Raw genomic sequence first — 16,308 nt, forward strand, 5'->3', positions numbered from 1 at the left:
TCTAAGAAGTCTCACTCATCTTGCAGTTAAGGCGGCATTGTTCCTTTTGTATTTAATTCCGATGTAATTTCAGTGTTTCATCGTCAATGAGTATGTCCAAGGAATACATTGAACCTGGAGTGGTGTATCGGAAACTAATACTGGTCTCACAGGGAATGCTCAAAGCACCGACTGTAAGAAGGGTCTCTATTCTGGCACTTATGGCGGCATTGTGCCTTTTGAGTTTAATTCCGATGCGATTTCTGTGTTTCATTGTCAATTTGTATGTCTAAGGAATACATTGAACCTGCAGTGGTGTATCGGAAACTAATACCGGTCTCACAGGCAATGCTCAAAGCACCGAATGTAAGAAGAGTCTCTATTCTTGTACGTAGGGCGGCATTGTGCCATTTGTATTTAATTCCGATGCGATTTCTGTGTTTCATCGTCAATGCGTATGTCCAAGGAATACATTGAACCTGCTGAGGTGTATCGGAATCTAATACTGGTCTCACTGGGAATTCTCAAAGCACCGACTGTAAGAAGAATCTCTATTCTTGTACTTATTGCGGCATTGAGCCTTTTGTATTTAGTTTCGATTCGATTTCTGTGTTTCATTGTCAATGCGAAGGTCCAAGGATACATTGAACCTGCAGTGGTGTATCGGAAACTAATACTTGTCTCACAGGAAAGGATCAAAGCACAGACCTTAAGAAGTCTTACTCATCTTGCCGTTAAGGCGGCATTGTTCCTTTTGTATTTAATTCCGATGTAATTTCAGTGTTTCATCGTCAATGAGTATGTCCAAGGAATACATTGAACCTGCAATGGTGTATCGGAACCTAATACTGGTCTCACAGGAAAGGATCAACGCACAGACTCTAAGAAGCCTCACTTATCTTGCCGTTAAGGCGACATTGTTCCTTTTGAATTTAATTCCGATGTAATTTCAGTATTCCATCGTCAATGAGTATGTCCAAGGAATACATTGAACCTGGTGTGGTGTATCGGAAACTAATACTGGTCTCACAGGGAATGCTCAAAGCACCGACTGTAAGATGAGTCTCTATTCTTGTACGTAAGGCGGCATTGTGCCTTTTGTATTTCATTCCGATGCGATTTTTTTGTTTCATCGTCAGTGTGTATGTCCAAGCAATACATTGAAGCTGCAGTGGTGTATCGGAAACTAATACTGGTCTCACAGGGAATGCTCAAAGCACCGACTGTAAGAAGAGTCTCTATTCCTGTACTTAAGGCGGCATTGTGCCTTTTGTATTTAATTCCGATGCGATTTCTGTGTTTCATCGTCAATGCGAAGGTCCAAGGAATACATTGAACCTGCAGTAGTGTATCGGAAACTAATATTGGTCTCACAGGAAAGGATCAAAGCACAGACTCTAAGAAGTCTCACTCATCTTGCAGTTAAGGCGGCATTGTTCTTTTTTTATTTAATTCCGATGTAATTTCAGTGTTTCATCGTCAATGAGTATGTCCGAGGAATACATTGAACCTGGAGTGGTGTATCGGAAACTAATACTGGTCTCACAGGGAATGCTCAAAGCACTGACTGTAAGAAGAGTCTCTATTCTTGTACGAAACGCGGCATTGTGCCTTTTGTATTTAATTCCGATGCGATTTCTGTGTTTCATCGTCAATGTGTATGTCCAAGGAATACATTGAACCTGCAGTGGTGTATCAGAAACTAATACTGGTCTCACAGGGAATGCTCAAAGCACCGACTGTAAGAAGAGTCTCTATTCTTGTACTTAAAGCGGCATTGTGCCTTTTGTATTTAATTCCGATGCGATTTCTGCGTTTCATCGTTAATTTGAAGTTCCAAGGAATACATTGTACCTGCTGAGGTGTATCGGAATCTAATACTGGTCTCACAGGGAATGCTCAAAGCACCGACTGTAAGAAGAATCTCTATTCTTGTACTTATTGCGGCATTGAGCCTTTTGTATTTAGTTCCGATTCGATTTCTGTGTTTAATTGTCAATGCGAAGGTCCAAGGAATACATTGAACCTGCAGTGGTGTATCGGAAACTAATACTGGTCTCACAGGGAAAGCTCAAAGAACCGACTGTAAGAAGAGGCTCTATTCTTGTACTTAAGGCGGTATTGTGCCTTTTGTATTTGATTCCGATGCGATTTCTGTGTTTCATCGTCAATGTGAGGGTCCAAGGAATACATTGAACCTGCAGTGGTGTATCGGATACTATTACTGGTCTCACAGGCAATGCTCAAAGCACCGACTGTAAGAAGGGTCTCTATTCTGGCACTTATGGCGGCATTGTGCCTTTTGAGTTTAATTTCGATGCGATTTCTGTGTTTCATTGTCAATGTGTATGTCTAAGGAATACATTGAACCTGCAGTGGTGTATCGGAAACTAATACCGGTCTCACAGGGAATGCTCAAAGCACCGAATGTAAGAAGAGTCTCTATTCTTGTACGTAGGGCGGCATTGTGCCATTTGTATTTAATTCCGATGCGATTTCTGTGTTTCATCGTCAATGCGTATGTCCAAGGAATACATTGAACCTGCAGTGGTATATCGGAAACTAATACTGGTCTCACAGGGAATGCTCAAAGCACCGACTGTAAGAAGAGTCTCTATTCCTGTACTTAAGGCGGGATTGTGCCTTTTGTATTTACTATCGATGCGATTTCTGTGTTTCATCGTCAATGCGAAGGTCCAAGGAATACATTGAACCTGCAGTAGTGTATCGGAAACTAATATTGGTCTCACAGGAAAGGATCAAAGCACAGACTCTAAGAAGTCTCACTCATCTTGCAGTTAAGGCGGCATTGTTCCTTTTGTATTTAATTCCGATGTAATTTCAGTGTTTCATCGTCAATGAGTATGTCCAAGGAATACATTGAACCTGGAGTAGTGTATCGGAAACTAATACTGGTCTCACAGGGAATGCTCAAAGCACCGACTGTAAGAAGAGTCTCTATTTTTGTACGAAAGGCGGCATTGTGCCTTTTGTATTTAATTCCGATGCGATTTCTGTGTTTCATCGTCAATGTGTATGTCCAAGGAATACATTGAACCTGCAGTGGTGTATCAGATACTAATACTGGTCTCACAGGAAATGCTCAAAGCACCGACTGTAAGAAGAGTCTCTATTCTTGTACTTAAAGCGGCATTGTGCCTTTTGTATTTAATTCCGACGCGATTTCTGTGTTTCATCGTCAATGTGAAGGTCCAAGGAATACATTGAACCTGCAGTGGTGTATCGGAAACTAATACTGGTCTCACAGGAAAGGATCAAAGCACAGACCTTAAGAAGTCTTACTCATCTTGCCGTTAAGGCGGCATTGTTCCTTTTGTATTTAATTCCGATGTAATTTCAGTGTTTCATCGTCAATGAGTATGTCCAAGGAATACATTGAACCTGGAGTGGTGTATCGGAAACTAATACTGTTCCCACAGGAAAGGATCAAAGCACAGACTCTAAGAAGTCTCACTCATCTTGCAGTTAAGGCGGCATTGTTCCTTTTGTATTTAATTCTGATGTAATTTCAGTGTTTCATCGTCAATGAGTATGTCCAAGCAATACATTGAACCTGCAGTGGTGTATCGGAAACTAATACTGGTCTCACAGGAAATGCTCAAAGCACCGACTGTAAGAAGAGACTCTATTCTTGTACTGAAGGCGGCATTATGCCTTTAGTATTTAATTCCGATGCAAATTCTGTGTTTCATCGTCAATGTGAAGGTACAAGGAATACATTGTACCTGCAGTGGTGTATCGGAAACTAATATTGGTCTCACACGGAATGCTCAAAGCACCGACTGTAAGAGGAGTCTCTATTCTTGCACTTATGGTGGCATTGTGCCTTTTGTATTTGATTCCGATGCGATTTCTGTGTTTCATCGTCAATGTGAAGGTCCAAGGAATACATTGAACCTGCAGTGGTGTATCGGATACTATTACTGGTCTCACAGGCAATGCTCAAAGCACCGACTGTAAGAAGAGTCTCTATTCTTGTACTTAAGGCGGCATTGTGCCTTTCGCATTAAATTCCGATGCGATTTCTGTGTTTCATCGTCAATGTGAAGGTACAAGGAATACATTGTACCTGCAGTGGTGTATCGGAAACTAATACTGGTCTCACAGGAAAGGATCAAAGCACAGACCTTAAGAAGTCTTACTCATCTTGCCGTTAAGGCGGCATTGTGCCTTTTGTATTTAGTTCCGATTCGATTTCTGTGTTTCATTGTCAATGCGAAGGTCCAAGGAATACATTGAACCTGCAGTGGTGTATCGGAAACTAATACTGGTCTCACAGGAAAAGATCAAAGCACAGACCTTAAGAGGTCTTACTCATCTTGCCGTTAAGGCGGCATTGTTCCTTTTGTATTTAATTCCGATGTAATTTCAGTGTTTCATCGTCAATGAGTATGTCCAAGGAATACATTGAACCTGCAGTGGTGTATCGGAAACTAATACTGGTCTCACAGGAAATGCTCAAAGCACCGACTGTAAGAAGAGACTCTATTCTTGTACTGAAGGCGGCATTATGCCTTTAGTATTTAATTCCGATGCAAATTCTGTGTTTCATCGTCAATGTGAAGGTACAAGGAATACATTGTACCTGCAGTGGTGTATCGGAAACTAATATTGGTCTCACACGGAATGCTCAAAGCACCGACTGTAAGAGGAGTCTCTATTCTTGCACTTATGGCGGCATTGTGCCATTTGTATTTAATTCCGATGTAATATCAGTGTTTCATCGTCAATGTGTATGTCTAAGGAATACATTGAACCTGCAGTGGTGTATCGGAAACTAATACTGGTCTCACAGGGAATGCTCAAAGCACCGACTGTAAGAAGAGTCTCTATTCTTGTACTTACTGCGGCATTGTGCCTTTTGTATTTAGTTCCGATTCGATCACTGTGCTCCATCGTCAATGCGATGGTCCAAGGAATACATTGAACCTGCAATGGTGTATCGGAAACTAATACTGGTCTCACAGGAAAGGATCAAAGCACAGACTCTAAGAAGCCTCACTTATCTTGCCGTTAAGGCGGCATTGTTCCTTTTGAATTTAATTCCGATGAAATTTCAGTGTTCCATCGTCAATGAGTATGTCCAAGGAATACATTGAACCTGGTGTGGTGTATCGGAAACTAATACTGGTCTCACAGGAAATGCTCAAAGCACCGACTGTAAGAAGAGACTCTATTCTTGTACTGAAGGCGGCATTATGCCTTTTGTATTTAATTCCGATGCGATTTCTATGTTTCATCGTCAGTGTGTATGTCCAAGCAATACTTTGAACCTGCAGTGGTGTATCGGAAACTAATACTGGTCTCACAGGAAAGGATCAAAGCACAGACCTTAAGAAGTCTTACTCATCTTGCCGTTAAGGCGGCATTGTTCCTTTTGTATTTAATTCCGATGTAATTTCAGTGTTTCATCGTCAATGAGTATGTCCAAGGAATACATTGAACCTGGAGTGGTGTATCGGAAACTAATACTGGTCCCACAGGAAAGGATCAAAGCACAGACTCTAAGAAGTCTCACTCATCTTGCAGTTAAGGCGGCATTGTTCTTTTTGCATTTAATTCCGATGTAATTTCAGTGTTTCATCGTCAATGAGTATGTCCAAGCAATACATTGAACCTGCAGTGGTGTATCGGAAGCTAATACTGGTCTCACAGGGAATGCTCAAAGCACCGACTGTAAGATGAGTCTCTATTCTTGTACGTAAGGCGGCATTGTGCCTTTTGTATTTAATTCCGATGCGATTTATATGTTTCATCGTCAGTGTGTATGTCCAAGCAATACATTGAACCTGCAGTGGTGTATCGGAAACTAATACTGGTCTCACAGGGAAAGCTTAAAGAACCGACTGTAAGAAGAGTCTCTATTCTTGTACTTAAGGCGGCATTGTGCCTTTTGTATTTGATTCCGATGCGATTTCTGTGTTTCATCGTCAATGTGAAGGTCCAAGGAATACATTGAACCTGCAGTGGTGTATCGGATACTATTACTGGTCTCACAGGCAATGCTCAAAGCACCGACTGTAAGAAGAGTCTCTATTCTTGTACTTAAGGCGGCATTGTGCCTTTTGTATTTAATTCCGATGCGATTTCTGTGTTTCATCGTCAATGTGATGGTACAAGGAATACATTGTACCTGCAGTGGTGTATCGGAAACTAATACTGATCTTACAGGGAATGCTCAAAGCACCGTCTGTAAGAGGAGTCTCTATACTTGCACTTATGGTGGCATTGTGCCTTTTGTATTTAATTCCAATGTAATTTCAGTGTTTCATCGTCAATGTGTATGTCTAAGGAATACATTGAACCTGCAGTGGTGTATCGGAAACTAATACTGGTCTCACAGGAAATGCTCAAAGCACCGACTGTAAGAAGAGTCTCTATTCTTGTGCTTATTGCGGCATTGTGCCTTTTGTATTAATTCCGAGGCGATTTCTGTGTTTCATCGTCAATGTGAAGTTCCAAGGAATACATTGTACCTGCTGAGGTGTATCGGAATCTAATACTGGTCTCACAGGGAATGCTCAAAGCACCGACTGTAAGAAGAGTCTCTATTCTTGTACTTATTGCGGCATTGTGCCTTTTGTATTTAGTTCCGATTCGATTTCTGTGTTTCATTGTCTATGCGAAGGTCCAAGGAATGCATTGAACCTGCAGTGGTGTATCGGAAACTAATACTGGTCTCACAGGAAAGGATCAAAGCACAGACCTTAAGATGTCTTACTCATCTTGCCGTTAAGGCGGCATTGTTCCTTTTGTATTTAATTCCGATGTAATTTTAGTGTTTCATCGTCAATGAGTATGTCCAAGGAATACATTGAACCTGCAGTGGTGTATCGGAAACTAATACTGGTCTCACAGGAAATGCTCAAAGCACCGACTGTAAGAAGAGACTCTATTCTTGTACTGAAGGCGGCATTATGCCTTTAGTATTTAATTCCGATGCAAATTCTGTGTTTCATCGTCAATGTGAAGGTACAAGGAATACATTGTACCTGCAGTGGTGTATCGGAAACTAATATTGGTCTCACACGGAATGCTCAAAGCACCGACTGTAAGAGGAGTCTCTATTCTTGCACTTATGGCGGCATTGTGCCATTTGTATTTAATTCTGATGTAATATCAGTGTTTCATCGTCAATGTGTATGTCTAAGGAATACATTGAACCTGCAGTGGTGTATCGGAAACTAATACTGGTCTCACAGGGAATGCTCAAAGCACCGACTGTAAGAAGAGTCTCTATTCTTGTACTTTTTGCGGCATTGTGCCTTTTGTATTTAGTTCCGATTCGATCTCTGTGTTTCATCGTCAATGCGATGGTCCAAGGAATACATTGAACCTGCAATGGTGTATCGGAAACTAATACTGGTCTCACAGGAAAGGATCAAAGCACAGACTCTAAGAAGCCTCACTTATCTTGCCGATAAGGCGGCATTGTTCCTTTTGAATTTAATTCCGATGTAATTTCAGTGTTCCATCGTCAATGAGTATGTCCAAGGAATACATTGAACCTGGTGTGGTGTATCGGAAACTAATACTGGTCTCACAGGGAATGCTCAAAGCACCGACTGTAAGATGAGTCTCTATTCTTGTACGTAAGGCGGCATTGTGCCTTTTGTATTTAATTCCGATGCGATTTCTATGTTTTATCGTCAGTGTGTATGTCCAAGCAATACATTGAACCTGCAGTGGTGTATCGGAAACTAATACTGGTCTAACAGGAAATGCTCAAAGCAGCAACTGTAGGAAGAGACTCTATTCTTGTACTGAAGGCGGCATTATGCCTTTAGTATTTAATTCCGATGCGAATTCTGTGTTTCATCGTCAATGTGAAGGTCCAAGGAATACATTGATCCTGCAGTGGTGTATCGGAAACTAATACTGGTCTCACAGGGAAAGCTCAAAGAACCGACTGTAAGAAGAGTCTCTATTCTTGTACTTATGACGGCATTGTGCCTTTTGTATTTGATTCCGATGCGATTTCTGTGTTTCATCGTCAATGTGAAGGTCCAAGGAATACATTGAACCTGCAGTGGTGTATCGGATACTGTTACTGGTCTCACAGGCAATGCTCAAAGCACCGACTGTAAGAAGAGTTTCTATTCTTGTACTTAAGGCGGCATTGTGCCTTTTGCATTTAATTCCGATGCGATTTCTGTGTTTCATCGTCAATGTGAAGGTACAAGGAATACATTGTACCTGCAGTGGTGTTTCGGAAACTAATAGTGATCTCACAGGGAATGCTCAAAGCACCGACTGTAAGAGGAGTCACTATACTTGCACTTATGGTGGCATTGTGCCTTTTGTATTTAATTCCAATGTAATTTCAGTGTTTCATCGTCAATGTGTATGTCTAAGGAATACATTGAACCTGCAGTGGTGTATCGGAAACTAATACTGGTCTGACAGGAAATGCTCAAAGCACCGACTGTAAGAAGAGTCTCTATTCTTGTGCTTATTGCGGCATTGTGCCTTTTGTATTAATTCCGAGGCGATTTCTGTGTTTCATCGTCAATGTGAAGTTCCAAGGAATACATTGTACCTGCTGAGGTGTATCGGAATCTAATACTGGTCTCACAGGGAATGCTCAAAGCACCGACTGTAAGAAGAGTCTCTATTCTTGTACTTATTGCGGCATTGTGCCTTTTGTATTTAGTTCCGATTCGATTTCTGTGCTTCATTGTCAATGCGAAGGTCCAAGGAATACATTGAACCTGTAGTGGTGTATCGGAAACTAATACTGGTCTCACAGGAAAGGATCAAAGCACAGACCTTAAGAAGTCTTACTCATCTTGCCGTTAAGGCGGCATTGTTCCTTTTGTATTTAATTCCGATGTAATTTCAGTGTTTCATCGTCAATGAGTATGTCCAAGGAATACATTGAACCTGGAGTGGTGTATCGGAAACTAATACTGGTCCCACAGGAAAGGATCAAAGCACAGACTCTAAGAAGTCTCACTCATCTTGCAGTTAAGGAGGCATTGTTCCTTTTGTATTTAATTCCGATGTAATTTCAGTGTTTCATCGTCAATGAGTATGTCCAAGCAATACATTGAACCTGCAGTGGTGTATCGGAAACTAATACTGGTCTCACAGGGAATGCTCAAAGCACCGACTGTAAGATCAGTCTCTATTCTTGTACGTAAGGCGGCATTGTGCCTTTTGTATTTAATTCCGATGCGATTTCTATGTTTCATCGTCAGTGTGTATGTCCAAGCAATACATTGAACCTGCAGTGGTGTATTGGAAACTAATACTGGTCTCACAGGAAATGCTCAAAGCACCAATTGTAAGAAGAGACTCTATTCTTGTACTGAAGGCGGCATTATGCCTTTAGTATTTAATTCCGATGCGAATTCTGTGTTTCATCGTCAATGTGAAGGTCCAAGGAATACATTGATCCTGCAGTGGTGTATCGGAAACTAATACTGGTCTCACAGGGAAAGCTCAAAGAACCGACTGTAAGAAGAGTCTCTATTCTTGTACTTAAGGCGGCATTGTGCCTTTTGTATTTGATTCCGATGCGATTTCTGTGTTCCATCGTCAATGTGAAGGTACAAGGAATACATTGTACCAGCAGTGGTGTATCGGAAACTAATACTGATCTCACAGGGAATGCTCAAAGCACCGACTGTAAGAGGAGTCTCTATACTTGCACTTAAGGTGGCATTGTGCCTTTTGTATTTAATTCCAATGTAGTTTCACTGTTTCATCGTCAATGTGTATGTCTAAGGAATACATTGAACCTGCAGTGGTGTATCGGAAACTAATACTGGTCTCACAGGAAATGCTCAAAGCACCGACTGTAAGAAGAGTCTCTATTCTTGTACTTATTGCGGCATTGTGCCTTTTGTATTTAGTTCCGATTCGATTTCTGTGTTTCATTGTCAATGCGAAGGTCCAAGGAATACATTGAACCTGCAGTGGTGTATCGGAAACTAATACTGGTCTCACAGGAAAGGATCAAAGCACAGACCTTAAGAAGTCTTACTCATCTTGCCGTTAAGGCGGCATTGTTCCTTTTGTATTTAATTCCGATGTAATTTCAGTGTTTCATCGTCAATGAGTATGTCCAAGGAATACATTGAACCTGGAGTGGTGTATCGGAAACTAATACTGGTCCCACAGGAAAGGATCAAAGCACAGTCTCTAAGAAGTCTCACTCATCTTGCAGTTAAGGCGGCATTGTTCCTTTTGTATTTAATTCCGATGTAATTTCATTGTTTCATCGTCAATGAGTATGTCCAAGCAATACATTGAACATGCAGTTGTGTATCGGAAACTAATACTGGTCTCACAGGAAATGCTCAAAGCACCGACTGTAAGAGGAGACTCTATTCTTGTACTGAAGGCGGCATTATGCCTTTAGTATTTAATTCCGATGCAAATTCTGTGTTTCATCCTCAATGTGAGGGTACAAGGAATACATTGTACCTGCAGTGGTGTATCGGAAACTAATATTGGTCTCACACGGAATGCTCAAAGCACCGACTGTAAGAGGAGTCTCTATTCTTGCACTTATGGCGGCATTGTGCCATTTGTATTTAATTCCGATGTAATATCAGTGTTTCATCGTCAATGTGTATGTCTAAGGAATACATTGAACCTGCAGTGGTGTAGCGGAAACTAATACTGGTCTCACAGGGAATGCTCAAAGCACCGACTGTAAGAAGAGTCTCTATTCTTGTACTTACTGCGGCATTGTGCCTTTTGTATTTAATTCCGATTCGATCTCTGTGTTTCATCGTCAATGCGATGGTCCAAGGAATACATTGAACCTGCAATGGTGTATCGGAAACTAATACTGGTCTCACAGGAAAGGATCAAAGCACAGACTCTAAGAAGCCTCACTTATCTTGCCGTTAAGGCGGCATTGTTCCTTTTGAATTTAATTCCGATGTAATTTCAGTGTTCCATCGTCAATGAGTATGTCCAAGGAATACATTGAACCTGGTGTGGTGTATCGGAAACTAATACTGGTCTCACAGGGAATGCTCAAAGCACCGACTGTAAAATGAGTCTCTATTCTTGTACATAAGGCGGCATTGTGCCTTTTGTATTTAATTCCGGTGCGATTTCTATGTTTCATCGTCAGTGTGTATGTCCAAGCAATACATTGAACCTGCAGTGGTGTATCGGAAACTAATACTTTTCTCACAGGAAATGCTCAAAGCACCGACTATAAGAAGAGACTCTGTTCTTGTACTGAAGGCGGCATTATGCCTTTAGTATTTAATTCCGATGCGAATTCTGTGTTTCATCGTCAATGTGAAGGTCCAAGGAATACATTGATCCTGCAGTGGTGTATCGGAAACTAATACTGGTCTCACAGGGAAAGCTCAAAGAACCGACTGTAAGAAGAGTCTCTATTCTTGTACTTAAGGCGGCATTGTGCCTTTTGTATTTGATTCCGATGCGATTTCTGTGTTTCATCGTCAATCTGAAGGTCCAAGGAATACATTGAACCTGCAGTGGTGTATCGGATACTATTACTGGTCTCACAGGCAATGCTCAAAGCACCGACTGTAAGAAGAGTCTCTATTCTTGTACTTAAGGCGGCATTGTGCCTTTTGCATTTAATTCCGATGCGATTTCTGTGTTTCATCGTCAATGTGAAGGTACAAGGAATACATTGAACATGCAGTGGTGTATCGGTAACTAATACTGATCTCACAGGGAATGCTCAAAGCACCGACTGTAAGAGGAGTCTCTATACTTGCACTTATGGTGGCATTGTGCCTTTTGTATTTAATTCCAATGTAATTTCAGTGTTTCATCGTCAATGTGTATGTCTAAGGAATACATTGAACCTGCAGTGGTGTATCGGAAACTAATACTGGTCTCACAGGAAATGCTCAAAGCACCGACTGTAAGAAGAGTCTCTATTCTTGTGCTTATTGCGGCATTGTGCCTTTTGTATTAATTCCGAGGCGATTTCTGTGTTTTATCGACAACGCGTATGTCCAAGGAATCTTTTGAACCTGCAGTGGTGTATCGGAAACTAATACTGGTCTCACAGGAAATGCTCAAAGCATCGACTGTAGGAAGAGTCTCAATTCTTGTACTTAAGGCGGCATTGTGCCTTTTGTATTTAATTCCGATGCGATTTCTGTGTTTCATCGTCAATGTGAAGTTCCAAGGAATACATTGTAGCTGCTGAGGTGTATCGGAAACTAATACTGGTCTCACAGGGAATGCTCAAAGCACCGACTGTAAGAAGAGTCTCTATTCCTGTACTTAAGGCGGCATTGTGCCTTTTGTATTTAATTCCGATGCAATTTCTGTGTTTCATCGTCAATGCGAAGGTCCAAGGAATACATTGAACCTGCAGTGGTGTATCGGAAACTAATACTGGTCTCATAGGAAAGGATCAAAGCACAGACTCTAAGAAGTCTCACTCATCTTGCAGTTAAGGCGGCATTGTTCCTTTTGTATTTAATTCCGATGTAATTTCAGTGTTTCATCGTCAATGAGTATGTCCAAGGAATACATTGAACCTGGAGTGGTGTATCGGAAACTAATACTGGTCTCACAGGGAATGCTCAAAGCACCGACTGTAAGAAGAGTCTCTATACTTGTACGAAAGGCGGCATTGTGCCTTTTGTATTTAATTCCGATGCGATTTCTGTGTTTCATCGTGAATGTGAAGGTACAAGGAATACATTGTACCTGCAGTGGTGTATCGGAAACTAATACTGGTCCCACAGGGAATGCTCAAAGAACCGACTGTAAGAGGAGTCTCTATTCTTGCACTTATGGCGGCATTGTGCCATTTGTATTTAATTCCGATGTAATTTCAATGTTTCATCGCCAATGTGTATGTCTAAGGAATACATTGAACCTGCAGTGGTGTATCGGAAACTAATACTGGTCTCACAGGGAATGCTCAAAGCACCGGCTGTAAGAAGAGTCTCTATTCTTGTACTTATTGCGGCATTGTGCCTTTTGTATTTAGTTCCGATTCGATTTCTGTGTTTCATTGTCAATGCGAAGGTCCAAGGAATACATTGAACCTGCAGTGGTGTATCGGAAACTAATCCTGGTCTCACAGGAAAGGATCAAAGCACAGACCTTAAGAAGTCTTACTCATCTTGCCGTTAAGGCGGCATTGTTCCTTTTGTATTTAATTCCGATGTAATTTCAGTGTTTCATCGTCAATGAGTATGTCCAAGGAATACATTGAACCTGGAGTGGTGTATCGGAAACTAATACTGGTCCCACAGGAAAGGATCAAAGCACAGACTCTAAGAAGTCTCACTCATCTTGCAGTTAAGGCGGCATTGTTCCTTTTGTATTTAATTCCGATGTAATTTCAGTGTTTCATCGTCAATGAGTATGTCCAAGCAATACATTGAACCTGCAATGGTGTATCGGAAACTAATACAGGTCTCACAGGGAACGCTCAAGGCACCGACTGTAAGAAGAGTCTCTACTCTTGTACTTATTGCGGTATTGTGCATTTTGTATTTAGTTCCGATGTGATTTCTGTGTTTCATCGTCAATGCGAAGGTCCAAGGAATACATTGAACCTGCAGTGGTGTATCGGAATCTAATACAGGTCTCACAGGAAAGGATCAAAGCACAGACTCTAAGAAGTCTCACTCATCTTGCAGTTAAGGCGGCACTGTTCCTTTTGTATTTAATTCCGATGTAATTTCAGTGTTTCATCGTCATTGAGTATGTCCAAGGAATACATTGAACCTGGAGTGGTGTATCGGAAACTAATACTGGTCTCACAGGGAATGCTCAAAGCACCGACTGTAAGAAGAGTCTCTATTCTTGTACGTAAGGCGGCATTGTGCCTCTTGTATTTAATTCAGATGCGATTTATGTGTGTCATCGTCAATGCGTATGTCCAAGGAATACATTGAACCAGCAGTGGTGTATCAGAAACTAATACTGGTCTCACAGGGAATGCTCAAAGCACCGACTGTAAGAAGAGTCTCTATTCTTGTACTTAAGGCGGCATTGTGCCTTTTGTATTTAATTCCGATGCGATTTCTGTGTTTCATCGTCAATGTGTATGTCCAAGCAATACATTGAACCTGCAGTTGTGTATCGGATACTAATACTGGTCTCACAGGAAATGCTCAAAGCACCGACTGTAAGAAGAGACTCTATTCTTGTACTGAAGGCTGCATTATGCCTTTAGTATTTAATTCCGATGCAAATTCTGTGTTTCATCGTCAATGTGAAGGTACAAGGAATACATTGTACCTGCAGTGGTGTATCGGAAACTAATATTGGTCTCACAGGGAATGCTCAAAGCACCCACTGTAAGAGGAGTCTCTATTCTTGCACTTATGGCGGCATTGTGCCATTTGTATTTAATTCCGATGTAATATCAGTGTTTCATCGTCAATGTGTATGTCTAAGGAATACATTGAACCTTGAGTGGTGTATCAGAAACTAATACTGGTCTCACAGGGAATGCTCAAAGCACCGACTGTAAGAAGAGTCTCTATTCTTGTACTTATTGCGGCATTGTGCCTTTTGTATTTAGTTCCGATTCGATCTCTGTGTTTCATCGTCAATGCGATGGTCCAAGGAATACATTGAACCTGCAATGGTGTATCGGAAACTAATACTGGTCTCACAGGAAAAGATCAAAGCACAGTCTCTAAGAAGCCTCACTTATCTTGCCGTTAAGGCGGCATTGTTCCTTTTGAATTTAATTCCGATGTAATGTACGTGTTCCATCGTCAATGAGTATGTCCAAGAAATACATTGCACCTGGTGTGGTGTATCGGAAACTAATACTGGTCTCACAGGGAATGCTCAAAGCACCGACTGTAAAATGAGTCTCTATTCTTGTACGTAAGGCGGCATTGTGCCTTTTGTATTTAATTCCGATGCGGTATCTATGTTTCATCGTCAGTGTGTATGTCCAAGCAATACATTGAACCTGCAGTGGTGTATCGGAAACAAATACTGGTCTCACAGGAAATGCTCAAAGCACCGACAGTAAGAAGAGTCTCTATTCTTGTACTGAAGGCGGCATTAGGCCTTTAGTATTTAATTCCGATGCGAATTCTGTGTTTCATCGTCAATGTGAAGGTCCAAGGAATACATTGAACCAGCAGTAGTGTGTCGGAAACTAATACTGGTCTCACAGGGAAAGCTCAAAGAACCGACTGTAAGAAGAGTCTCTATTCTTGTACTTAAGGCGGCATTGTGCCTTTTGTATTTCATTCCGATGCGATTTCTGTGTTTCATCGTCAATGTGAAGGTCGAAGGAATACATTGAACCTGCAGTGGTGTATCGGATACTATTACTGGTCTCACAGGCAATGCTCAAAGCACCGACTGTAGGAAGAGTCTCTACTCTTGTACTTAAGGCGGCATTGTGCCTTTTGCATTTAATTCCGATGCGATTTCTGTGTTTCATCGTCAATGTGAAGGTACAAGGAATACATTGTACCTGCAGTGGTGTATCGGAAACTAATACTGATCTCACAGGGAATGCTCAAAGCACCGACTGTAAGAGGAGTCTCAATACTTGCACTTATGGTGGCATTGTGTCTTTTGTATTTAATTCCAATGTAATTTCAGTGTTTCATCGTTAATGTGTATGTCTAAGGACTACATTGAACCTGCAGTGGTGTATCGGAAACTAATACTGGACTCACAGGAAATGCTCAAAGCACCGACTGTGAGAAGAGTCTCTATTCCTGTACTTAAGGCGGCATTGTGCCTTTTGTATTTAATTCCGATGCGATTTCTGTGTTTCATCGTCACTGCGAAGGTCCAAGGAATACATTGAACCTGCAGTGGTGTATCGGAAGCTAATACTGGGCTCACAGGAAAGGATCAAAGCACAGACTCTAAGAAGTCTCACTCATCTTGCAGTTAAGGCGGCATTGTTCCTTTTGTATTTAATTCCGATGTAATATCAGTGTTTCATCGTCAATGAGTATGTCCAAGGAATACATTGAACCTGGAGTGGTGTATCGGAAACTAATACTGGTCTCACAGGGAATGCTCAAAGCACCGACTGTAAGAAGAGTCTCTATTCTTGTACGAAAGGCGGCATTGTGCCTTTTGTATTTAATTCCGATGCGATTTCTGTGTTTCATCGTCAATGTGAAGTTCCAAGGAATACATTGTACCTGCTGAGGTGTATCGGAATCTAATACTGGTCTCACAGGGAAAGCTCAAAGCACCGACTGTAAGAAGGGTCTCTATTCTGGCACTTATGGCGGCATTGTGCCTTTTGTGTTTAATTCCGATGCGATTTCTGTGTTTCATTGTCAATGTGTATGTCTAAGGAATACATTGCACCTGCAGTGGTGTATCGGAAACTAATACCGG

The sequence above is a fragment of the Schistocerca americana genome, chromosome 7 (assembly GCF_021461395.2).
Source record: "Schistocerca americana isolate TAMUIC-IGC-003095 chromosome 7, iqSchAmer2.1, whole genome shotgun sequence".
Classification (NCBI taxonomy): domain Eukaryota; kingdom Metazoa; phylum Arthropoda; class Insecta; order Orthoptera; family Acrididae; genus Schistocerca; species Schistocerca americana.